The sequence below is a fragment of the Bidens hawaiensis genome, unplaced genomic scaffold (genome assembly GCF_021521415.1).
Source record: "Bidens hawaiensis isolate Kalapana, Puna unplaced genomic scaffold, B.hawaiensis_p1.1 tig00003290_1, whole genome shotgun sequence".
Lineage (NCBI taxonomy): Eukaryota > Viridiplantae > Streptophyta > Magnoliopsida > Asterales > Asteraceae > Bidens > Bidens hawaiensis.
The window spans coordinates 358,232-384,775 of record NW_027491182.1 but is presented as its reverse complement, the minus strand read 5'-3'; the positions used below and the strand labels follow the sequence as shown (position 1 = coordinate 384,775).

General features: G+C 30.7%; 1 pseudogene; it reads right to left on the bottom strand.

The window, feature by feature from the left end:
* Window positions 1-423: 423 nt before the first annotated feature.
* On the bottom strand, window positions 424-4,061 carry LOC143623094 (heat shock cognate 70 kDa protein-like; annotated as a pseudogene).
* Between the last annotated feature and the right edge of the window lie 22,483 nt (window positions 4,062-26,544).

The following is a 26,544-nucleotide window of genomic DNA, read 5'->3' as shown; positions in this document are numbered from 1 at the left end:
TCTTTTACAGGATTAATGTACAACTTTACTACAGCCTCGCTGCTGAACATCAAATCTTAGTTAAACGTAGCAATATAATATAAGGACCGATTTGAGATGTCAATCTCAATCTCCCAATGATAACGCCAATTAGAGATCTCCCAAGAAATTCACTGCCAGCTTCAATCATAATTGAAAAGCCTTTTTATAGGATACAAATTAACCAAAGAAACTAACATGACCCATTATCTAAAATGTTAACCAACTTAATACCGGAAATTGAAAAATAGGGGTTGTAAAGCCGACGTGGCTGAGCCGTTCGTTGAGGGGTATATATCATCAGTAGAGATGAATAACTTTTGTATGAAAAAAAATTAGAAAAAAGGCAAAACAATTAAAAACCATACGGTATATGTATAAGCCAAACCAAGTCCTTATAGCTAGCACATGCTTAGAAATCCCAGAGTTTAATAACTAAATTAGCGGGGCGCAAACAAACACCAAATATACCTTTTTGAGCTGAAGCTCACAGATTGGTGCAGCTTGATTGTTCTGGAGCCACTCGGTCGTTTCAACAATGGCATTCTCCACTTTCTTCAAGTTATCTGGGTGCACTCTCGTCTCAACTTTGTATTCTTGGACCTTTTTTTTTCATGTTGTATATGCAATCCTCTAAATCATTGTATGCCTTCACCACCTTCTTGTATTCCTCGTCTTCAAGTTTGTACTTCTTGGCTTGTTTTACCATCTTTTCTATCTCTTCCTTGGAGAGCCTTCCGCTTCCCTTACCATATGCAATCGTGAGTTTGTTTGAGATACCGTTTGATATTATTTTGGATGTCACTGTGAGGATACCATCGGGATCTATCTCAAAGCAGATCTGGACTTTCATATCTCGTTTCGGAGCACGCGGTATTCCACTGGCAGTGAAGCTCCCCAACAAATGGTTCATTGTGGATTTGATCCTTTCACCTTGATACACGATGAGACTCATGTAAGATTGCTTATCTTCGAGTGTAGCGTATTTTTTGAACTTCTTGGTAGGTATTTGAGTGTTTCGAGGGATCACAACATCAAATACTTCTCCTCTTGTGTCTATACCAAGTGACAAAGGAGTGACATCAAGTAGCACCAAATCTTTAACGCTCTGATGACTGGTCCCGCTTAACCTTGCAGCCAAAACCCCTGCACCACATGCTACAGCCTCATCAGGGTTCACGCTTTTGCATAACTCCTTCCGCCCAAAGAGTTCCCGCAACATATGTTGGACCTTGGGTATCCTAGTCGAGCCACCAACAAGAATAATCTCATCTACCCATGATTTATCCACCTTAGCATCTTTTAAACATTTGTCTAGAGTTTCAATGCACTGATTAAAAAAGCTCATGTTCAGCTCTTCAAACTTAGCTCGAGTAATCTCATGGAAAAGTCAATCCCATCATGCAAACAATCCAATTCGATTGAAGTTTCGGTACTGCTTGAGAGAATCCTTTTTGCTTTCTCGCAAGCAAATCTCAACCTCCCCAACGCTCTTTGGTTCCCTCTCAAGTCCTTATTCCATTTCCTTTTAAATTCCAAAGCACAATGATCCACCATGCGGTTATCAAAATCCTCACCTCCAAGATGAGTATCCCCGGAAACAGCTTTCACATCAAACACACCTCCTTTCTCAATAGTTAAAAGAGAGACATCAAAGGTGCCCCCTCCCAAATCAAAGACGAGAACATTTATCTTACCGGTAATATCAGACTTATTGTCCATACCATAAGCAATTGCGGCTGCTGTAGGCTCATTGATCATGCGTATGACGTTTAAACCAGCAATGGTACCTGCATCCTTGGTTGCCCGACGTTGTGAATTGTTAAAATAAGCCGGAACAGTTATCACAGCGTTTTTCACAACCTCTCCAAGGTAGGCCTCCAAAATTTCTTTCATCTTTCCGAGAATCATTGATGAAATTTCTTCGGCTAAAAATTCTTTTTCTTTACCTTTGTAGGAGACAACAATCTTTGGAGTATCATCATGCCCTTTAATGACCTTAAAAGGCCACAATTTCATATTTCCTTGCACTTTAGAATCACTGAATTTCCGTCCAATCAACCTCTTGGCATCTGAAAACAATCAATCAATGTTTGATTATTCAAGTTAAGAAGTTCCCAATTACTGAAGAAGTACAAATTTTTTTACTCGTGCAATCCGTTTATGTTAAACGTTGAGCAGACATGGTTCTTTTACTTCAACATGTTCATAAACAGATAAAACTAGTTTTATACCCGTCCGGTGGACGGGTGCTTTAATGCTATAATAACATAATTAAATTTTCTTTGCATTCTATAAAAACATTATTTGTTAAAATAGGATCTAAAATGTGTGAATACATGAAAATATAACGTATTTGAAGTATACAAAAGTAAAGTACCACATGTTTTGAGACAAATAGAAAAAACATCAAATCTTTTAACAATTTTTTAAATTGCCATCATTGGAGCCGTAATCAAATGTCCTCAGCAAGCATCACTGTATTGTTTATACACCATAGCAAAGGTGAAGTACACTGTAACACACTGTCCATAACTTTTGTTATCCAACTGTAGACAAAGTTCACAAAAATCATGCGTCAAAAATACTCATACATGTATCAAAATTATAAATTATGGTAGTCATAATGTCATCAACTGTAAGCAATTCTAGTTTTATACCCATCAAATTTAATATTTAAATACCTTGAAGTTATGATTTTTCAAGTGCCATCTTGTTTTCAGGAATATAACCAAACCAGAATCAATATATTAAATTACCTGCAGATACATAGTTCACATATTAGTTTGTGATCATTATGACTTACAATGTCATGTACACAAAATGCACAAAACCAAATAACGATAAAGATACTCAACACCAGTAGCCATAACCGAACATGGAGCGTCTTTGACATGGAGCATCTACTTGGTAAGAACGCATCTTCACTTTTATCGGCTTCTTGAACCTCCTTGCTCTCAAACCTCATGTTTTTTATAGCTCTATTTGCAAATTTTGTTTTGTCTTGATTGGTTCTGGCCTCCATCATGCATTCTTTTCCTATTGACAACACCAAAGTCAAACAAACCAGAGAAAAAAATTTAACACATGATGTCATGATCAAGATCTAATCCTCACTGTATTGGTCAACGTTATTGGATTCCATTTAAGTTATATTCTCTTCCTTATCTACATCAATCGCTCTTTGAATGATCAAAGTGAACATGATGATATAACTTCAAAACTGAAATTGAAAATGGATTTTGATTGGAAATAAACTCACCTTTGTACTCATCAATCGACGATTGTTTGCTGGCCTCATCTTTGGTATTAAATTAATCAGTCAAGATCCAAATAATAAAGTAAACGATACAGACTGAGCATAGAACCTCAAACTTATGTATCTTAACTTCAAATTAGATAAAATTGATACATGGATGTAAGATGGTAAGCTAGATTGGTGAAAGAGAGGCATATTTTCTTGTCACTCCATTTAAAGCACAAACAACAATTTTGTACCTGATAAGAGAAACTTTCAATGGGATTCCAATCTGAAAAGAGAAACAATAACGTACGGTTAAATGAAGTAATAGAAAAAACATATCACTACGTACAATAAATTTGATCGGGTAATTGTACGTAGACATGGTTCTTTTACTTCAACATGTTCATAACCAGATAAAATTCCAAGATCATTAGCATAAACTATGAATAGTATTAACTTTTCTTTAATGATTGTCAGCTAGATGAAAGTAATTAAATAGTAGGTAAAAAAATTAATATATAGGAAGATCAAGATCGAGTGGGTGACTGACCAAATATGGTGTTAGTTGGGTTCATGACGACTTGGTTCTTGGCAGCATCGCCAATGAGACGTTCTTCACCGTGGAAAGCAACAGTAGACGGTGTAGTTCTGTAGCCTTGCTCGTTCGGTATGATTTCGATTCTACCATGCTTCCAAACGCCAACGCACGAGTACGTAGTTCCCAGGTCAATGCCAATAGCCGCATCCATTGTAAGACGTACGTACGTATCTAAAACTCAACCAAAACTTATGTATGCTTTCAGTTGAATATTTTTTATAGCCTTTTATGTAAACTCCAACCCAAAGGAACAATTGGTAAGTCGTATCATGTATCTCTTTATAAAATTACATAACATATTTATTAAATTTCATTTATATATATATTATTATATCTTTTTATAAAGTATGTCGTATCTTGTTTCTTTTATAAATATTTGCATCAATCTCTATTTTATTTTTTTATCCTTTTAAAATCAAAATATATCATCAATACATATAGTTTGTTATTTATTTAAAATTATAGAGAAATTAAGTTGATTATGAGCAAATAATAAAGGGAAAATTCCCTAAATGACCTTAAAGTAGAGAGAGAAAAACTAAGATCTTATTAACTCAAGATTTTCAAAACAATCCAAAAAATATGTACTGAGACGACATCTTGGAGAAATAAACGACCGTATTTGTTAACCAAACAAAAGCTTACACGTGTAAAGTTTCTGACACACCGGACGAGATTTTTAAAAATCTCGTCTGTTCCGACCCTTTTTTTAACTTAATTAACTTTTTAAAAAACCGTCTCTCCAGACGGTTTTTTTATGTTTCTCGTCTGTTCCGTACATGTTAATTTTTTCTTGAGATTTGAACTTTTTTAATTTCATCTTGGTAGACGCATTTGGATTGAATTTCGTCTTCCAAGTTCATATTCCAAAGTTTCTTATTTGGTAGTTATAAAAGTTTAAATATCGTCTGAACCGATAGGATTTTTTGTATTCCGTCTTGACCTACCATGTATTTTATTATTCCGTATAATCCGACGGTATTTCTAATTATTTTTATGTAGACCCCACTTTCCTAATTAAACTATCATTTTTAATTATCAACTTCTTCAAGTATTTGATTCATCTTCATCTCTTCATGTTCTTCCTTTTTATCTTCAAGTTCTAGTTAGCTTTCAATTAGTTTTATGGAATTTAATAATATTCATCTCCAAACGTGGAAATTATGTTACCGCCGTAGTACGATCCCAAAAACCCGGGACCCAAATCCGCAACCTCTACTCGATCTCCTCTCTTATACTTCATTTCGCTAAAGTGTGGTTATGAGATAGATGGATTATAGATGGTTATAGATATAAGAAGATGAAGATATAGATAGGTGAATAAAAGAGGATTTAAACTTACAAGATAAGAAACTTTGGAATATGAACTTGGAAGACGAAATTCAAACAAAATGCGTCTACCAAGACAAAATTAAAAAAGCTCAAATCTCAAGAAAAAATTAATATGAACGGAACAGACGAGAAACACAAAAAAACCGTTTGGAGAGACGGTTTTTTAAAATGTTAATTAAGTTAAAAAAAGGGTCGGAACAATCTCGTCTGGTGAGTCAGAATCTTTACACGTGTCAGCTTTTGTTTGGTTAACAAATACCGTCGTTTATTTCTCCAAGATGTCGTCTCAGTACATATTTTTGGATAGTTTTGGGAATCTTAAGTGAAATAGGATTTTTTTTTTTTCTCTCTTTCTTCTTTAGGGTCATTTAGGGAATTTCCCAATAATAAAATTATATATGGGAGGTGATATATATATAAATTAATATCAAATTGATTATTGATGAAAACAAGAGAGAAATAGGATGATATATATATAAATTAATATTAAACTGAAACTTTGGTTTTAGATTTTTGAAACCATTTGGTTTCAACATTTTCGATTTTTTCCAGTATTACCATATGAGTTTAAAAATTTTAGGCAAAAAAAAACCGTTTGCCGAAAATAACAAATTTGCGTATCAATAATTTTGTTAGTTATTAACTAACTAGGATAGTACCCGTGTTCACACGAGTGAAAATATTTAAAAGGTCATACATATGTATATAATATAAATTAATGAAAATGTCGTATTTAAGAAAAAAAAAATTTACATGAATTATAAGACATGATATTGTTATTTTAATTCATATACAAAAACATACTAAAAGTAACAAAAATAAATGGAAATCTAAGCATTTTTATAACTTAAATCATGGTTATAGCTGTGCTACACGCGTGTCGAAATATTTAAAACGTCATATATATATATATATATATATATATATATATATATAGATAGATAGATAGATAGATAGATAGATGTATATAATATAAATTAATGCAAATGTCATATATAAGAAAAAAGAATGATTTTACATGATATTGTTATTTATATTCAAATACAAAAACAAGGTTGAGTTATAATAAGAAGATTAGTTTTTTGTAGAAAGGATAGGAAATAATGTTGTCTATTTATTTTTAAACTTGAATGGTTGAGATTAAAATAGAGACAACATTAAGTGTAAAATAAGGGTAAGGGCATAATAGGGATAACACGTTAGTTGACTTTCTCTCTCCACATGCAAGACACATGTCAAATTCCCCCATCATTTTAAAACGTCAATAACTTTTTATACAACATTTTTTAAAAAACAATTTCACCATAATAACGAGTGTTTTTTATCTTTTATATGAGTACCGTATTGCTATATAAAAATAAAAAAAAATCGTGGGTTTTTACAAATTGTGTTTTACCAAAATTGTGTTTTATAAAATTGTGGTATACAATTGTGTTTTATTTTTTCATAGTGTTTTTCGTATTGTGTTTTTACATTGTGTTATTTAATTGTGTTTTGTCATTGTGTTTTTATTTTCATAGTGTTTTTTCTCCATTGTGTTTTTTCATTGTGTTTTTTCATAGTGTTTTTCCATTGTGTTTTACCGGTGACTTTCCAACGAAATTTTCCGGCGAAAATTTCGAAGACTTTTCCGGCAAGGTGGTGGCGGTGGGCGGTAGTGGTTGTAGGAGATAAGTGAAAAATTTAAGTGGGTTTTTAAGATTAATTAAGTGGGTTTTTGAAATTAAATTAAGTGGGTTTTCAATATTAAGGTAGTAGACTAAAATACCCTCCTTCCTAGCCTTCTTAGGAAAATCAAACTTCTTATTTGAACCCAGCTCTACAAAAACATACAAAAAGTAACAAAAATAAATGAAATCTAAACATTTTTATAACTTATACCATGAGTACAAAATAACTTATACCCGTGTTCACATGAGTGGAAATATTTAAAACGTCATATATATGTATGTAATATAAATTAATGTAAATGTCATAGTTAAGAAAAAGAATAATTTTACATGAATAATAAGACATGATATTGTTATTTTAATTCAAATACAAAAACATACAAAGAGTAACAAAAATAAATGAAAATCTAAACATTTTTATAACTTATACGATGGGTACAAAATAACTTATACCCATGTTACTCACAAGTGAAAATATTTAAAATGTCATATATATGTATATAATATAAATGAATGCAAATGTCGTATTCAAGAAAAAAAATAATTTTACATAAATTATAAGACATGACATTGTTATTTTAATTCAAATATAAAAACATACAAAGAGTAACAAAAATAAAAAAAAAATCTAAACATTTTTATAACTTATATCATGAGTACAAAATAACTTATATCCGTGTTACACACGAGTGGAAATATTTAAAACGTCAAAGCCAAACTCTGAAGTCAGTGTGGACCTGGTTAAAACAACATAGTTTAGCCAGATTGAGGCAACATAGCTCTCCAATTTGAGGAACGAGGTGGCCTAACACAAGAAAGTCACGTGTTCTAAGAAAAACTTGAGAATTCTGCAATGGTGCTAAAGTTACATTGTGAAACTGTGTAGATGGCCTAGGGGTGTACAAGAAACCAAAAATAATCTAACTAAAAACACAAGAACAAAGAACTGATTGATGGCCTAGGGGTGTACTAGAAACCAAAAATAATCGAACTGATTGATGAATTAAGAGCTCTGTAATGGCCAAACTCTGAATTCCCGTTGAAATCGAATGGTAGAGCAAAAGCCAAAACTCAAGAACAAAGAAAAGCCAAGGACATAAAGGCAAATGGGGAGAATAACACGCACATGATTATGTGGCAAGAAAAACATGCATAAAAGAGTTGTAGACAATGCAAGCCAACTTGTAGTGTAGTACAGTAGAATTATGTGAGTAACACGGTTTTAGTGCTAACCGATTATGCAGCAGGGTTAGAGGGCATTAAAAAATTCATTTAAAGAGATGTAATGGATGAGAGATTGGTTTGTAGTCTGGTGTCCGGTGAACAAACAATTTGCAAGTTATTGTAAAAATATTTATTAGAGGTGTCCGGATCACCAAGATCCATCATTGGTTTCATAGTAAATGTTTTTATTTATCCGTGATATGACTAATGTTGTGTGTGTATAAACGAATGTGGATGAATTTTTGGGTAATTTCTAAAAGAATTTAAAAAGTCAACCTAGCTCCACATACAAGTATTCAAGTTAAAACAGTTATTTTGAGAAAAAAAAAGTATTATCAAAATTTTAAAAAATAGGTATCAAGCCAATCTCATCTATATAACACATGTTGATAACTAATCGATTAATATTATGAACATAGAAAATAAAAGGGGCTGGAGGAAAAAGAGCAGAAAACATTAGAATCCGAACGAGAAATTCATGGGATAGAGATCAAGTTTAGATTTGGTGCAAATTTTATGTTGTAAATTTACTTTTGTAGATAGTACTTTGTAACTTTGTTTCGTTTTATTTTGTTTTCTTTCTTGTATTTTTCTTCGATTCCTAGATTTTGGTAGGGGTTCCAGTTTTGGTTTTCATTGACGATTAAAAAAAAGTTATATTTTGAATAGCCCATTTTATTGATGAAACCATACTAGAGTAGCAAAAGGCTAGACCACATGATTACACACGAATTCAAAGACCCTCTAACACTAAAAATTAACAAACAAAAAATAACACCGTTTATCGCAATCCACCTCTACATGTTTTCCTCGGTTACTTACCTAAAGAAAACCATATCTTTATGTCTTCCTTGATTTATTTATGGATGCAAGTTTTTTGTAAAAAAAAACTTCATTTCTTGTCTTCCATAACAAGTAGAAAGATAATTAGAACGAGTATAACAATAAATAGATATTGTATTTCCATGTTCCTTAGGGCATGATATACTGATAATTATATATATTTCTCTTGTATATTTCATATAATCTTTTATTAGTTTTTGTTTGTTTTTATTTAGAATTTATATACTACTAACATATTTGTGTTTTTTAGGTTCCGGGAGTTGAACGTGGTTGAAATGGTTGAAAAACGAGTCAAAAAAAGCCATAACGAGAAGCCGGAACAAATCAGAAGGAACCAGAGAGAAAATAAGCCAATACTACTAACATATTGGTCGACCTTCCTTGAGCACGCGGCAAGGGAAGACATGCATGGTCGCAAGGCGCCTAGAGACCCAAATTCCAGAAAGTTTCCCGATTTTATCAAGTTTAAGGCCAAGTTGCACTATATAAACACCCTTAACCTTAACCTGAAATAGACCCTTCGATTACCAGTCGATTTTGGAGTTTCTTGGAACTTAGGATTGCATATTTTGGCAGTTTTGAAGGCAAGGAATCATTCGATGAAGTGCTATTTGATCGAGATCGAAGATTACGGGTTTTATCGCCTTTAATCTTTCGTTTCTACTGTTTTTCAACATGTTTTCTTTATAATTATTTTGTTTGATTTTCCGGTGCTATGCTAAACTTTATAGAATGCCTATCGATGAACCTTTGTTAATGCTTGATTTTTATTTAGATTATGCTTTTCGTGATGGTTTTATGAGTTAGTAAAGAGTTTGATTTTATTTAATTGATGCATATGTGTGCTTGGTTTTGATTTTTATTGTTCCACATTATCCTTGGTGATTGTTTCATAGAATAAGATTTAGTTAGGTCATCTAATGTGTGTTTTTTACTAGTTTATGATTGAATTCGAATAAGATCATAGGAACAATAATATTAATCACACGAATAAAATTGTGTTGCTAATCTAGAAAGTTGTAAGGTGATAGATTACCTGATAGGTCTTTGCTAATTAAGATTGCTAGATTTAGTTCTTCATAAGGAGTCCGTCTATGTTTGATTGGTTAACATTGTCTACCGAGTCAATTGTATTTATTAAACTATCTTTGATTTCCGCACTGTAAGGTAGGATTTCATTGTAAAGGTACTCGTTCATAATTAATTAGATAACCGTAAGGGAGTCTAATATATAAAACTAGTGTGTCTTAAAACTCATTAGAAACCCGTATGTGTCTTCTTGAGAATGGTTAGTGGTCCTGCTCGGGTTTTCTTTTATATGTCTATTTTATGATCTCAGTTTCATAACAAGTATTTTCCAATTAATTGATAACTGCAACTTAGGGGATTCTAACATAGGTGGTTTTTCATCATCATCCGAGTCAGTCGAATTAAATTATCTTTTGTTTTATGTACCTTTCTTTCTAAATCAGGTTAAGTTATTAGTTTAATGTTAGTAATTTAAACCCACTTAAACAAATATAAAAATAAATAGTCGTGTTGGTTTGTCGAGTCTTATTAGCTAGTTTACGCAATTTAGAGTCTCATGGGTCTGATATCCGGGCTTACCTAGCTTTACTAGAGTCGATCAGTTCACTTGCCGGTTAGTAGTTCAGTTGAGTTTTAGAGAGTCTAGAGTATTACTTAATGTCTATATTATGTTAATTGAGTTAATAATTTTATAACTACTTTTAGCACATTAGGGTAAAAGTTAATATTTTGTGGCATAAAACAATTACATATTATCTTCTACAAGAAAATTACCAGTTTACCCTCGACATTAACTAGAGAAATAGATACACACTTCGCGCCTCATAAGTTGATAAGTGATACCAGTTACAGAGTATAGTAGTTGCTCTCTCGATGTTCACGGAGTTCTCGTGTAGCAGCTATTGCATTTTTCTTCGGTACGGCCGCAAGGTACAAACATACTCATCAATCGTCTAAGTTTTCTTCATAATATGAGCATTTAATTGAGTGAATGAATCGTTATTAGTATGTGTTTGAAGTGCTTCTGGATTTCTATGTGATAAACGCATGTATGTGATGTGTTCCATTGATTTGTCAACCTAATGATACATGGATTTTTGCTCAATTTGTTTTTGTCGATGTTTCGATCCATGATTCATTTTCATCATGTTGGGGTTGTGAAGCCGAATTCACCAGCGATTTAAGCAAATATGTGTTTTCATTCAAAATATCATGTGATAGCTATTTTGGTTGTACCACTGAAGATGTGAACAAATATATGTACACAAATATTCAAAGCCGTACAAAAAACGAATATTATACAAATACAGTACATCTGAAGCTCAATAACATATCGTGTTAGCAGTCTTAAATGTTAATGTATGACGTTCAATAAGGTTTGGTGGTAATTTGTTATAAACCTTATCCTTATGATAATGTATGACGTTAATACGTCTGCAAAAAAAGCTAACAAAGTAACAAGAGATCAAAGTTGTGGGATTCAAGGTATTAAATATATAGCATAATACATTTCAAAACAAAAAACATTGAAGCACCAAATTGTTTGGTGCACATTGGCCTGATATAGTTTGTGTAACCGGAAAATGCAAACCGGAGGGGAGATCCGGAAAAGGAGGCAGACAAGAGAGTGATAGAGATATCAGACCTATATATACGGGGTTAAAAAGATAGTAAGCAGGGATCAATTGTGATCTATCGTTGGTTCTTGCGGAAATTCGAGATTCTTCCCAAAGTTATTATTTGCATTGCACAAAATTGACCAAGAGGCAAGTATCTTGATGCTTTCATTTTCTTCATTTGTATGTTTGAGGCTTTTGCAGTTTATGAGTTGTCATGTCCTTTTATTTTCTTTTGCATAAAATTTGGTCTTTAAGAAAAAGAAAATGTACCGGCAACTCACACCATACCCAATTTATGGTCCCCATAAGTTGTTTCAATACTTTTTTTTGTCTTTTCCATTTTATTGTTTTTCTTCTTTTATTTATTTATTTAATTTTTGTTAGTTCTTGACATATATAAGGACTTTCCGGAATTCACACTTTCAAAACCAAGAGGCAAGGGTCTTCTTCTTTAATTTTATATAATACTTATTACTCTATTAGCTTCTAGGGCTATGTTAACCTAATGATATATGTTGAAACTTAAAAATTATATGAAAGGAACAACAACAGCTGTCACCACCACCACCACTGCAAAGAAGAAGAACCAGAGGTAAGACTTCAAAATTTTCTAGATTCGTTAAGGCTTCAGCTTGGAAACTAAACGAGCTTTATTTGAGGCTCGGACTCGATAAGGCTTGGTTCGTTTGCATACCCACTAGGGTTGTATAGAACTCCAATTTGGGGCTGAACATGATGTGTACAATATACACACCAAAGTTAGCGAGAAGTGCTATTGATGATGGTCCTAGATTGTATTAGTTGTGCAGTTCATTTCATTCACATAGAATAAGAAAGAACCACCAATGTTTGGTGCGGAGCCTACATTTTGGTGCATTCTTCTTTCTTTCCTTGGTCTTCTGTTCCGCCATATTCTTAATAACTTATCCAGTGACAACAAATAAACCGCAAATGCACCTTTCTTTGAACCTCAAGGACATGGTTACATTTGAAGCAATTTCTAAGCAATCAGCGAGCAGTTTGTACAGCCAAACTTACAAACTAGTTTGGCATGGTTACATTTGAATTATTCTTTGCTACTTTCCTTAACACAATAGTGAATAGGCTATAGACTTAGCCGAACCCGATCAAACATATCGAAGCTGACCCGAAACATCCCAAAACCTGATTAAACTCACTAAAGTGCGCATGCCTCATAAGTCTAATCAAAGTCATAAGATTGGCGCCAATTTAGTGTAGTGAGATATGGTCCTTACTTCCTTCAATGTTGTCCTTCAGCTGCCGCTACAAATGTATTTAAGTATCTTTGATCAAATGAAGAGTATCAGTTTTCAATCTATACCTTCACTGAGCTTATGTGTATGATATGATATGGGCATCAAAAGTGGATGAGGTGGCGTTGAAGATTGATGTTGGTTGTAAATGTGATAGTTGTCTTAGGAAGGTCAAACAGTACATCCACAAGATAGAATGTAATTTCTTATTTTTAGGTTATTATTATTAATTTTTTTTATTTTCGCTAATTACAAAACCGAGGTGATGGTGGTTATATAACTAACAGGGATACAAGTGATAGATGTTGAATTGGGGGAATCAATGGTGAGAGTACATATAAGGGGTCATTTAATTGATGAAGAAAAGTTGGTCGCACACGTTAGCAAGAAGATCAAAGCACATGTAGAGAATGTTTGATATCTTATTGAATGGTATTGACTATAAATAGTATTTGATATTTTGAAGTATGCAATGACATGATGATATGTTTGGTGTATGTGATTTTGTTGCAAATATTAATTTGGTTTTGTCCTTTATCATAAGTGTTGCATACTTGCAAATCGTTTGAATGTGTAATATTCAGTTTCAATTACTTCCAAAGTTAGCATAACTGAGTGTAAACGATCACAACAAAATTTAAACATTTTTTGGTCAATCCCAACATGCGAATTCACAGCATTGACAAATGTAAATAAGTCCTTCTAAACGTTTTCTGTTTCCCAACGCCCCTTCATGTAGGATAGTTTACGAACCCGAAAACCGTTATTTGGTGGGCAAGAAATAATGACCAGAAATAAAATTGAGAACTTAGAGGTAAAAAATGGTCCAACCAACAAGGAGCGGGATTGCCGTTATTTAGGTACTTAGGTAGGATAGTTTACAATCCGATACAACTGGTTATGATGGAACTTATGTGTTGAACTCGTAAGTGGTAACTCCGGATTTTGGAAAAGTTAAACCGTACTGGCCGGACTGATTGAGTCGACCACTAGCTAGACTGACTAAAAAGGTTAGAGCTTTGAGCCAATTTTATTTTTCTAGATATTTTATTTTCTTATAATTTATGCCTATGTAGTTTTGACAAACGATTATAAATCGTAAACCAGTTGTGAAGCTGTTGTGTAACCGTGAACCGATACTCGCCATTGTTTACAATGTTAAAGTGTTATATTTATTTATTTAAATTGGAATGTAATGTCACTTATGAATAATTTTTATTATTATCGTTATTAACTGTTTAATACTATTTTACATAATTAAAATCAAAAAGGGTAAACTGAAACTGAATATATAAATATATAAAAGAACACTAGGTGGCTAATATAAGTTGTTAGACCACCCCCATTGCCAAACTACCCACTAGTTTGTAACACTATTCAACATTAAAAAAAAAAAAGAAAAATCAATCAAAAGGTGGTGAACCACTCATAATAGCAAACTTTAAGGCAAACCATTTTACCTCCATGTGTCGCTCATTCTATGGTTTTTTTTCCTTTTTTGTTTCTTCTTTTAAACTATTTATTTTAACATCAATATTGTTTTTTTTTCTAATAACTTTTATTAATTAAGTTTTTTAAAAATTCTAAAAACACATTCTTGTTCAGTTTTTTTTTGAACACGTCGATATAAATTTTTTAAAGTTTGTAAAAAAATTTATTTTTAACCATTACCGATTTATATTATCCGCCACTTGTCAACTTTATATTAGTTCATAAGATTTTTTGGATAAAACTTATTATCTAGAAAATCTAGCATTATCAGATTATATAATTCATCATCCGACACTTGTAAACTTCATATTGGTTCATATGATTTGATTGAGCATATTTGGCAAAAATTTGGCAATGATGAATAATTATGTAGTTTTTATCATTTCTAAGTGTAATTTTATATTTAATGCTATGATCGTAACTTTGTTATCTACTTTATTAAGTGTGTTTGATGAATATAAATATTTTTTTAAAATATTTTTATATTAAATATATATTGTTTATTTTTAAATAAAGAAATTATTTTTTATATTTTTAAACACTTTTAATAAAAAAACACAACAATTATTAATAAAACACAATTATAAATTATATTTATAAATTATATTATTAATAAAACACAATTGGTTTGGTTTGCTAATGAGGATGGAAAATTTGGTTTGGTTGGATTGGGTAGGTGGAAGAGAGAGAAATTAATATTATAATTGAAGATTGGTTTGGGTTGGTTTGTGAATGGGGGTGGTTTTAGGTTAATATTGTATTTTTTTTTTATTTTGTAGCATATGTAACACTTAGGGGTGTTCTTCGGGTTTAGGGTTTTTTGGGTCGGGTTCTCGGGTTTCAAAGTTATAAATCTTAACCCGAAACCCAACCCAAATCTCTCGTGGGTTTTTCGGGTTCGGGTAATTCTGGTTCGGGTTTTTTTGGGTTGGGTTAATCGAGTTTCGAGTATGTAACATCCTAGGCGAATCCCACATCGGCCGTTGACAAGATAGATTCTTGGTTCATAAGTAAATGCACTGCCTAGTAAATCACCAATGCGTTTTGGGCTTAACGGTAGTGGACTAAAGGAGAGCTCCACAGTTAAGCATGTTCAGCTGGAAGTAGTAGCAGGATGGGTGACCTACTGGGAAGTCTCCATCTGGCAACCAAAAACAAATACGTGAGCTCTACGTAGACAAAGCGGACAATATTGGTGGTGCGAGGGGCCGGATGTTACAGAGTATCCTAAAAGACAAAAACAAAAAACAACTTCAATGTTAAAATTAAAACAACACATTCTTCTTTACTCGTAACACAAATAATCAACTAATAAACCAACATAACTTGATAAAACAATTCAAAAGAAGAATAAAACTAAGTACTAAATTGAACCATAATCTTCTTTAATCGGACGTGATTTGGTTGTTCGCTTACGGTTGCTATTAGTAATAAACGTAAAACATAAATTAACAATAAACAATCGATCCATAATAGCTGGAATGACAACAATCGATTAAGGTCAGCAATTGATAACTTAAGTGGCTAAGACTAAGCCTATTATACCTAAAAACATATTTAATTTTAAAACTAAAAGTTTATTCGGGTTGACCCGAAACATATAAATCAAACTCCAAAACCAACCCGAATTACTTCGGTTCGGGCTCGGGTTAGTCTTTTCTCGGGTTCGGGTTTTTCGGTTCGGGTTAGTTCGGGTTTGGGTCCAGGTTTTTTCGGGTTGGGTTTCGGGAAAAAGTGACAGCCCTGGTAACACTTTTGTATTGTGAATTTTGAAGTCTTGATTATATGGACTTACTTGATGTATGGGTGTTCTTCAGGTTTTTCGGGTCGAATTCTTCCAGTTTCGAAGTTTTAATCTTGACCTGAAACCCAAACCAAATCTCTCATGGGCTTTTTGGGGTTCGGGTTTTTTCGGGTTGGGTTAATCGTGTTTCGAGTATTATAGAAAACATAACAAAAAACAAAAACAATTTAAAACTACAATCCTAAAATTAAAACAACATATTATTTTTTGCAAGCAAATAATTAAATAATAAACCAACATAACTTGATAAAACAATCCAAAAGAAGAGTAAAACAAACTCGAACCATAATCGTATTCAATTGGGCGTGATCTGATTATTCGATTATAGTTACTATTAGTAATAAACGAAAAACATAAATTAACAATAAACAAATAATTGTAATGACAACAATCAATTAGGACCATATTTTGATAAAATTAGTGGAAGACTAAGCCTATTATACCTATAAATATATTTAATTTCAAAACTAAAAGTTTATTCGGGTTGACCCGAAACTTATAAATCAAACCCGAGAACCAACCCAAATTACTTCGGTTCGGGTTCGGGTTAGTCTGTTCTCAGGTTATGGTTTTTCGGTTCGGGTTAGTTCGAGTTCGGGTACGTGTTTTCTCGGGTTTGGCTTCGGGTAAAAGTGATAGCCCTATTGGTTGGGCCGATAATTAAAAAGATACGAGAGCAAGCCTTTAGCCTTTACAAGCCCAAGTGCATCAAGTTTACAAGCCCATTTCAAAATCCATGAAATGATGGCCCAAGTTAGAGTGTTAAACGTCCAAAGTAACTTAAAAGAGGATATGGTTATTTTTCCATCCAGACTCCCTTACTCTTCTTCTAGATCTAGTTTGTTCATCTCATTGTTTTTCTTCTAGTTACGTAATTTTTATTTTTTTCCCCTATCAAGACTTGCATACTCTTCCCTCCTACTTTTCTCCATTTTCTTGAACGACTCTATTTTCTAAAAAGCGCGCCAAACAACAACGTTACGTAGAAAACGCTCTAGGCCAAGACACCCAAAACGCCGGAGGGGGCCGTGTTCCCCGACGTTTTGGGCCAAAACACCCGAGTATGTTGATCTTAGAGGAGGGTTGCTAAGTTATCGAATTGTGTATCGTATTGAAAAATATGTTGTCACATCCCGACTTATGGCCTACGCGTGTGACCAATAGTTGGTACTTGTTTTGTAAATATATGAGAGTTTGCGGGTTATTTAGCAGAAGCCTTTATTTTATAATAAAATATTAATATATTTTGAAATCTTTATCTATAATAAAATATTAATATTTTGGAAAGCTTCTCGGATAATAAATATCCAAGTGTTTTACTTTATAAACCTTGTTTAAATATTGGTTGCAATATTTAAATAATTAAAAACTAAGTCATCTCTACCTTGCGAGCATCTAACTCCATGAGTGGCTATAATTCTTTGCTACCTGTGTTAACTTTATTTCCTGAAATGTTGGGAAAAATACGTCAGCGATATGCTGGTGAATCGTTGACTCTAAAAACATTTTATATTTTTTTTTTTGACTGACAAGATAGTTTTCTTGAACAATCTCAGTAGAAACGTCTCTTATTTCTGGGATTTGTGTCACTGTCATACACACACAATTACGGTTCTCTGGGGACTGACGCCCATTGGAGAACTTTTATTACGACATCTAGTCTGCGGCCACGTAGCGTTAATTGATAGACTAGATTAAGTATTTTTGGATTCAGACACATGTGTACTCGGTCCGAGTTGCTTTTATTTTCTATCTTGTATAAAATAGGGATCACGTAATCCTTTAAATCTTTTTGTTAGAGATCACGTAATCTCATAAAATATTTGACTGACTTTGTTAAGATAAACAACCCGTTTATCTTGTCTGATTTAAAAGGTTTAACATATTCACCTGTGATTGTCTGTTCTGAATGATGTGGTGATCTCGTTTGAAAACCTTTATGAATGAATGATGATTAACCTATAATTAAATAGGTTTATAAAAATACCCGGATCATCTTTTAATCCGGCTACAGATCTTTAGTCTGGTTTTGATAGCTTTAAACATTGATTGATCTTTTGCTTGAATAAAATATTTTGATCTGAAATATTTCTCTTTATTTACCAATCATGTGCTATGTTTCTTCTTCAAGAAGAAACGTCATTCGTCTATATCATCTAACTATACTATTAAAGCAATAGGCTTTAAGTCAATTTCACCCATTCCTATTGGTTGTTGATTAAACTTTCCATATATATCAATCACTTGTCTAATTTCCATTTTAATAAAATAAATAAATAATAAATTTAAATAAGATACAATCAATTCTCTTTAATTATTCTCTTTCATCTTTCATTTAATCTTTAATCTTGAATATTTTGTAATCATCTTTCAACTTAATAATTATAACTAAATATTAATACGATTTCTTTATTCTGTATGCTATAACTATAATTATCTTTTAAAACATTTTTTGTATTTTAATTGATTTCATTCACAAATTTATGCTTCCCACCAGCTTTAATGCATTTTAGATAATAGATAATTTAGATAATTAATTGATATTTCATCAATAGGTCTTTTAAAACAATTTTTTTTAATTTTGATTGATTTCATTCACAAATTTATGCTTCCCACCAGCTTTAATGTATTTTAGACAATAGATAATTTAGATAATTAATTTATATTTCATCAATGGGATTCAATATACATAGATTACGGATTTTACTTTAGTATATTATAATGTTATAATATTAGAATATTAGAACCAATTAATATTATAATATTACAATTCTGAAAATTTATGAAATTCACCATATTGACTCATGCAAATATGAAATTTTAGGAATGAATTAACCATTTGATTAAGGAATTCATTAATTATGGTATTTCTGTATTCCAATTAATTATTGTATATTATTTGATTAATCATCCTTAAGGTATACTATAAATACGGATGTTGACTGATTGACTGATTCTAAATTGAGCGATTAATGATTTAAATATATGAGGTTGATTTTAAATTTAAATTTTGTCATTCGAGTATTATAAAATGTAATTGATATATGTTTTTTAAAGATTCATATAGATCGACCGATTGACTCTTACACATTTGACCCATTGGAGTATAAATTATGATTTGTAAACAATTTAGGTAAATTAGGAATGAACCACCCCTTTGATTAAGGAATTCTTTAATTATTTAATTCATTTTCGTATATCATTTGAATAAGGAATTGATTAAGCATCCTTAATGTTTACTATAAATACGGATGTTGACCGATTGACTGATTTTAAATTGAGCAATTATTGATTTAAATTATGGATTTAAATATATCGTGTTCATTTACTTTTAAATATTCTAATTCATAATATTTTAAATTGTGTTAATGTTAATAAATAAAAACCAAATTAGTAACTTCTTATATGAATTACTTAATTATTTAAATGTTGATTAATATTATATTATGTTGAGTATTTTTATATGTTTCAATCATATGATTCAATATATAAATATATCATAATTTATTATAATTTTATATATTAGATATACCGTAAATTTATATTTTAGATATATGGTATTATAATTGATGATTAATTATATTATTGTAAATACATAAATTAGTAACTAATGTTTCTACATTAATAAGTTTAATTCCGTATTTAAATATACTCTAGATTCTAAGATATGAATCTAATTAATTTATACTTGTAATCTAATTTATTCAACTCAAATTTTAAAAATCCATTAATTCTCAATCCCTACTTTTCGTCCTTACTTTAAGTTAATTGAAATTTCCTAATTGTTTGTTTCTAATTAATTCCCTATATACATTCCTTCTATAATTCAGTCTCCTAAAATTCAGTTCGTATAAATACTTAACCTTCATACGGTAATTATTACACTATCAAACCATCTTTACCAAAAACGATTATCTTTGTTTGTAAGGTTTATAATTTTTCTTGTGTTTATATCCTCCATTTTTTATATATTTTTTGGCTTAAAAGTGTTTGTAAGATTTATATTTTTTGTCGTGCTTATATAATTCATTTTGTTTTTTTAGTTTTTTGGTTAAATGTGTTATTATTCCAAAATTAATAATTTGTTTCTTTTTAATTTGTCACCACTAGAAAGATGGAGCCGACAAACATCACAATGTTGAGCCAATTGAATGTGCTAAATAATGATTGTGTCCTTAAGGTGCGTATTTTGAAACTATGGCGTCTCAAGGACAATTCAAAGTCCAGAGAAGATAGGTCGATAGAAATGATTCTGCAAGACGAAATGGTATATTCGAAGCCCATACCAAAGTTCCTTTTAGTCCAAATAATATATTGTTTAACATTTATTTAATTTTATCATTTCAGCTTATGGCACCCAATTAGAATAGCTAATGTCATGGATGGAGTATTTGCTGCAAAAATGTCTTACTTTTTGTACAAGATTGGATGTATATTTTTATTATTATTCATGTATTTATGTATTTTTCACAATTCATGTAATTTAATTGATTTTTATAAAATCAATCTTATAAATTAATTTATTTATGTTTTTAAGAACCGAATTTGACCACTATTTTATAGTTTTAATATACTCCGATCTCAATAAACTTTACATGTTTTACATTTGACCAATTTTTAATTAGGCATAAATGTCAAGAATTACCGATTCGTCTAAATTATTCCGGCCAAATTAAAAAATAAATTAATAAACTAAACAGAAAATAAAAACTTTTCATCTTTTATATTTGATCAATTTTTAATTAAGCATATATGCCAAGATAAAAAAGAATTATCTAATGAAATTTATTGTTAAATAAGGTAATGAAGCTAAAGTCTTGACAATAATTTCGTGATAACTAAAAAAATAATATTATATTGTTTAGTTAGTAAACTTTATAAACAATGTAAAGTTTTTTATAATAATATTTACATTTATTTATTTATGTTTTAAAAACTGAGATTGACCACTCTTGCAACAATATTTTGTAGTTTTTAATAGTCTTTAATGTCAACAAATTTTCCATACTTTTATATTTGACCAATTTTTTATTAACATAAATGACAAGTTTAATGTATACTGGAAATTTAAATAATTTACTTTCAATTATACTCGAAAGTTAATAAGTTTTGTATTAAATACACATTAATTTATTTGACCAATTTAATATGTTGTCTATTACTTATTTATGCTAATTATTGATCATCTTTAGTTTTAATGTTCCAGTCATTTATACATTTATTTGTTTCTGCTTTTAAGAACCGAATTTTGATCACTCTATTGTAGTTTTTAATAGTCTCCAATCTCTATAAACTTTCCATCTTTTTATATTTGAACAATTTTTAATTAGGCATAAATGTCAAGAATTACCAACTTGTCTAAATTATTCTGGCAAAATTAAGAAGTAAACTAATAAACTAAATAGAAAATAAAAGTTTCTATCTTTTATAGTTGGCCAGTTTTAATTAGGCATAAATGTCAAGATTAATGTATAAAACTGAAAAAATAATTAGCTAATGAAATTTTATGTTAAACAAGGTAATGATGCTAAAATGTTGACAATAATTTCATGATAATTTAAAAAAATCAATAGTATATTGTTTAGTTACTGAATTTTCAAGAAAAATAAAAAATTTTATAATAATATTTACATTTATTTATTTCTGGTTCTACAAAACCAAAATTGAAGACTTTTGCAACAATATTTTATAGTTTTTAATAGCATTCTATGTCATCAAACTTTTCATCTTTTATATTTGACCAATTTAATTAATATAAATGACAAATTTAATGTATAATGGAAATTTAAATAATTACTTTTGATTATACAAGAAAGTTCATATGTTTTGTATTAAATACATATTAATTTATTTGACCAATTTAATATGTTGTTTATTACTTATTTCAAATTTATATTTAAAAAATCTTAAATATTCAATATAATTGCTTATTTCTCCATTATTTTTTACTTATATTTGGTTTACTCAATTTATTTGTTTCCATACTTAGCAACAAAATTCACAAATTTAGTTGTGGTCCATATAAAAATCAGTTTTTTGGTTTTTAAGTAAGATCATACAAATTATTTTTTCTTATTTTAATTTGAACTATAACTTTCATAAACACATTATACGAAATAAAATCAAAAAGTCCAAAATTATGTTGACTAATAGATTGGTTCTAAAAATCGGTGTGCCAATAATGTTTTTAAGGAATATGAATTAGAGGAACGGTTTATGTAATGGAACTAGATTGCGAGTAATTAATTTGGGTAGGCGTTTTGTTGAAGTAAAAGTTATTTCAGGTACTAATACTGGCTATCGCACTTATATAATTCATTGTGGTCTAACACCTTCAGATAAGAAACTTTCGCTCAATTGAATAGAAAGTAGTTTTTTTCCAGTTGCAATCTGTTTTGCAATGATCATTAACAAAAGTCAAGGTCAATATCGAGCAAAAATAAGATGGAGAAGATGTTAATGGCCAAGTGCATGACTTTGCAAGATGAAAAAAAATAGATTGGTTGCATATGAACAAGATTTAGGGAAAGTCTATTAAACTCATTTCCAAATAATAATGTAAAAAGAGAAAACTCTGTTTCTATAATATATTAAACTATTTTCTAGCCAAGATCAATTTGTAATTTGATTTTGTATTATCAATATATCATATGTTGGAGACACTTATCTTTGTGGATATAAAGATTATCAATACAAATAAATAACTATGACCAATATTTTAAGATTTATACATAATATTGGGCTCAATGAGAACTACTAAATATTTAAGAACCACTAAAAATTATTTTATTCACCTTTTGTATGTATTAAAAGATGAATACATTATTAGTATCTTGATAATGGAAAATAAAATACGTCACTATATCGAATGGTTGCCACATCCGAACTGTTATTAGCAGCCATATGGATATGTAGTTAGAGTTGTCAAAATGTATTGTTGTGCAAGTTCGTGTCATGATTTATAACATGCTAGAGCTAATATGGGTTATAAGCATCTTGATTTCAAGTCATTACAAGTTCAAGTCAATATTAGAATGTATACAAGTTATGGCTCTATGAATCGTTAAACAAGTCATATAAGCCAATTGATGTTTGTAAGTGTTTAGTTATTAACTATTAAAAAAACCAATTTGTACCTATTTATATTAATCTTTGACAACAACAAAATGCTACAACCTTGTATACAAGGAAGTATTTAGGGAGTTGTAAATACTATATTTATGATATTTTTGTTAAATAAATAGTTAAATTGTATAGACTTTTGTTCGTGTTTATTTTAAATTACAATTCAATTAGTTCTTCCTACATCTTGTGAAAGTGAATGGTACTTAAACTATCAAAAAAACAAGAGGCTCACAGTTGGATGCCAAACCTTACATGTTGAAGAGGTAAAATAATTTGCGAATTAACTATTGGATATATGTGAAGGGAATGTTGGGGCGTGGAGGAGGGGGGGGGGGGGTCCAAATGACGACGACTGAATGTAAAAATTTCCGATGATCTTCTAGTTAACAATTCATTATATCCGATATATGATTTAACAGACTTTGTCTATCATTCGATTTTAGACAAGTTCAATGAACTTACTTTCAAGAAGAGACAATATTGTCGGTTAAAATTATATTTGTTTATTAGAGGATTTTTATATTTCCACCCGTGGCGTCCACGGGTCAATAACCTAGTTCTTAATATGAATGAAAGACTTGAATTAATTATACTTATTTATATTTTAATTTAGGTGTTATGGGCTAGATATATACAACTATCTAATCAATATAATGGTTTTTCAAAATAATTGTTGTTTTATTTGTTAATTTATCAATTAACAACTTCCAATTAATATGTACTTAGAGTAGAGTATGTTGATAGAAGTTTTCCAATTGTGAAGTCTGGAAATTTTTGAGAGAAAAAAGTTAATGGCTTCATTGGATCTAAGTTCTTTTGCCAATAAAGTTCTTAACAAAAAGAAGGTTTTTGATTTCTATTGAGTGACTCATGTTCATATAATCAACTATAGAAGCAGGGTGTGCTTATGTTTTCTTTTCTTGAATTACTAAGTTATGATTATATTTGTAAAGTACACGATTTAGAAAAATATTTTGAAGTTTGATGTTAATGAATCAACCTAATAAGTTATTTGTTGTAGTGTGGACTGCATTTTTATTTATATGGAGTTATTTTTGCATAAGCGCGATTATTTGTTGGGCTTTCAAGTCAGTTTTTCAAGACATCCTACTTTCTTTTGAGGGGTAAATGAGTAATTTTATTTTCCACCCATAATATTATATTTATGTATATAATAAGACATAATTAGTAATTTGTTATGATTTGTTTGATGTATATTTGAAGAGAAAAGTTGAATTCTACTGTCTCTGTTGTATTGGAGCATTGACTCATTCGGTATTGCCTTGGATTAATTCAACTATGGCTTATACAACTAAGTTGACCATCTCTAACCATCTTGATAATATTTTTTTCGCATAATCTGTTTCATAGTTCATGGATCAATAAGTTGAGTATGTTTGATTGAACAACTAATGTATTTATAAAGATAATTAATTACTTTGTTATACATGTGAATTGTGGTAAAAAGTAGAATCAATTTGAGGTGTATAGTGAATTGGTAAATTGTCATCAGGTTTATTTAAACAAATGAAATGCCACTCAAAGTACAAATATAATTTTTGTAACTTACGTTATTTTATATTTGAGTAGGAACATAATACATAAGTTTCTTAAATATATTTTATGTTTTTATTAGTATTATCAACTTTTATAGTTGATGAAAAACAAGAGTCTATTTTGTGTAGGAGATTGTTTTGAAGAAAAGAAAAAGGAGAACTGGACAATTAGAAGATGAACAATTGGAGCAACGGGTTAAGAAGTCAAAAAGTGATACTTTTGTATTTAAGATATGAATTTTAGCATTTTAATTTTTCAGCCCGTGTAACACATGGTTTTTTAACCTAGTTGATATATAAAATATTATGTTTCTTAATTATGAAGAAACACTTTTTTTGCTATACTATATGTAAGTAAAAACTCATCTTTCTTAATCACGAAGAAATAATATTTTAACTATATCCTCATGTATATAAAATTCTATATTTCTTAATTTTTAAGAAACATTATTTTAACTTAACCTTTGTATTTATATATTTTGATCAAGGTCTAGGCTATACCCCCGACTAGGGTCCAAGCCATGAAATATAGTAAATGATAACTTAGGCAGAACTCCTACCTTACGCGGGTATTCGAAGTTTATATGCCTAATCTTGTACAAGCAACACTTCCACTCTATGTCACGTACTAGAGCTTAAATTGACAGAAATTCGGAGCTTGATACGCATTAAGAGGTTCAGCACGCATTATGAGGCAACATATGGTGATCGTCACGTTATGCACGTACTTCGAGGTTGGCATGAAAAACGAGGTAGAGAGAGAAAGTATTCTAGAGAAACAAGTGAGTTTTTTTGGTGTTCGGGATGCCAAAAAAATGAAGAACCATACTCACTATTTATAGCCATCCCCGGTCGGAACGTCACTCACCACCTTGTGACATGTGTCATTTTTTATGATGAGTCATGCCATAAGGTGTTGACATGTGCCATTCATATTAATTAGTCACTAGCCACATGTCATTTTGTGAGGGTATGAGTTGTTATGTGATGATAAGTGTCCTTTTTGTGTTGTCACCATGTGACATGTGTCTCTTTCATATATCTTTAGCTAGATGACTAACTAGTCCCTCAACTTTCTAAATTGACAAAATTGGTATGGATATTTTCAGGATGTTACATATGTGTTTTAGCAACAATTTTTACAATTAAACTTTATGGTCTATGTTGTATATATATCAATAACTTGTGTAAAGAAAGCAATTATGATTTTCTTTTGAATATTGATTTTAAATAATCCCAACCATGCCCTATTGATAAATAATAGTCATAATTTTAAATTTGACTGGTGACGGTCCCAACTAAAGGCTATTTGTTTTTAACGGCCCACAACTTACAGATGCTAACTTCATTAGTGATTTGCTGATGTGAAGCTTCTTCTCCGGCAGCATCACTCCATAAACCTACCGGAAACCTGCAACTCACCTTCATTCTCTCTAATATCGTTACATCATCTCCCTCTCTCTTCAAAACACACCGGGAATTAGAAAATGAAGCAGATTTCATCTTTTTCCATGGTCAATCCCTATATACCAAACTCGATCTTATTTTAAAAAATTCGAAATCAGTGTTACACCATTTACAAAATAAAGATAGGGCTTTTGTTAAGAAAAGATCAAAACGAGTCGAATGATGTGTCAATTACCATGAATGGTGCACGCTTGACGGGGGTGGACTTCGCCGGAGACAACGACGACGATACGTCGGTTAGGTTTCGAAT